This window comes from Aptenodytes forsteri, unplaced genomic scaffold, assembly GCF_000699145.1.
Source record: "Aptenodytes forsteri isolate BGI_AS27 unplaced genomic scaffold, ASM69914v1 Scaffold33, whole genome shotgun sequence".
Taxonomy (NCBI): Eukaryota; Metazoa; Chordata; class Aves; order Sphenisciformes; family Spheniscidae; genus Aptenodytes; species Aptenodytes forsteri.
Genome location: NW_008795037.1, coordinates 6535581 through 6537560, shown reverse-complemented (window position 1 = coordinate 6537560; position 1980 = coordinate 6535581).

Below are 1980 nucleotides of genomic sequence, written 5' to 3'. Positions count from 1 at the left end.
CCCCCCCTTTCGGGCGCCCCCCCCCGGCCGCGCCCCCCGCCACAGCCGCGGCCCCGGCCCGGCCCGGCCCGGCCCGTGTGAGGCAGAGCCGACAGGTAGGGCACCCCGCAGGTCCGGGCTGAGGCCTCTGGTCCCGGCTGGCAGTACGCATTTAGGGAGGGAGACGTGCTGCGGGAGGAGTACGTTTGTCTCGCGTTACTACATCTACAGTTGTGCGATCGTGAAGATTTCTGAGAGTGAAGCAAGGGGCGTTTGCTGCAAAACTTACGCATAAAAATAGCGCGTAAGGGGAGTGGTCAGAATGGTTTAAGGAAAAACAAAAATACTTAGCAGAGCTGGGAGTTTTAGTATTACATAGTCAAGGGACTGGGCATCCGATATAAAAGCTTATGGGCATAGCTGTACCTCAGGCAACGCCTGACTAATGTGACAGCTAGTTGGTACAGGGTGTCGTTGAGGTCAGGCATTTGGCAATACTAAAAAGAAGTCATTAGACCTTTATACACATAACAAGAACAGGTAGACTTGTAATTACAGTAATTTAAAACCAGAAGGGATATAAGCCTTTGTGCTTCAGCAATACCAGTTAGTAGGAGTTACGTGCTCAGTTTGAAGTAGATGTGGTTTGGTGGGTGTCTGGTTGTGGAGGGGGAGGGTATCCACAGAAGCAGAAACTAAACGGAGAAAAAAATGGTACTTGGAACCAGTGTAATCACATCCCATCATCAGTCATGATTGTGCTGATGGGCAAGACAAGGTTTCCTTGGTTCACTCACATATCTACTGCTGTGGACACACACTTTCCGAGCCAGGTCTTACCAATTCATGCTCAGGGTAGAGCTATTTCTGATAGGGTTACTTTGCAACAAGGGCACTACAGTGCCTGCTTCACAGATTCCTACATCCCTCGGTGTGTCTACTAATTTTCAGAAATATTCCTACCTTGAACAGTTAATACACTAGCATGAACAATATCAAAAATGAAGACGTGGGAGTGAGAGACAAGTAGAAGTAGAAAACTACGTCTCATTGACTTGGTAACTCCTACCAGCTATACGCACTGTAAGGTATAAAATTGAAGCTGTTCTCGTCTCACTGAATTCAGTATTCAACAACATTTGTAATTCCTGCAGAAAGACATGTCAAAAAGGTCTGTGCATGAAGGCAGAATCTGGTAAAACATACACAGCCTATTGACAGAAGTTTAGAAAAGTGGTGGGGGTGGCTTGGCATTGACATGGAAGGAGGAAGACACATCTTCTGAAATAAGACAGAGGAAGAAAATGCAACAAATTGCTTAACAAAGCTAAGACTAAGTCTAAATCTAGACTTGCCTTTTTCAAGGCAGCTGCCACACCTTGTGTATTTACAATGACTGGGAAGGTATCAACATCCAACAAACCCAAAGGCCTGTCCCAAAGACAGGTGCTTAGTCACCATGCAAGTGTTGACTTGAAATGACCTCCTACTAAAACAAACTACAAGGCGTGCAAGTATGACTGTAAAACTGATTGCAACATTGATCCTGGTATAGGAATTAAATGTTACAAAATGCAGTGAAAGACCTTATGGAGGGGTAAAACAATATTTAAAGAAAACTGATTTCAGTCACTCACAGTTAGTCTCTCATACCCCTGTACTCAAAAGCCCCAAAATGCACATGTCCAAATAGTCAGGCCAGGATCACTTGTGCTATGACACGAGGTTCAAGGAATGCCAGCTGTCAAGTCCTCACTGCATCTCTTGGGTTCCCTTGGGTAGCAGCAAAGCAGTTTTTGTACAGATTTTCTATGCCTTTTAGGAGTGAGTTATTATGATGTGATTTTTTGCCTCAGTCTTATTTCACCCTCTGTAAATTTTGGGCAAGCTCACTGCCTGTTGTCTTTGTTCCCTCCTTTTGAATCATAGAATCATAGAATCATTAAGGTTGGAAAAGACCTCTAAGATCATCAAGTCCAACCGTCGACCCAACACCACCAC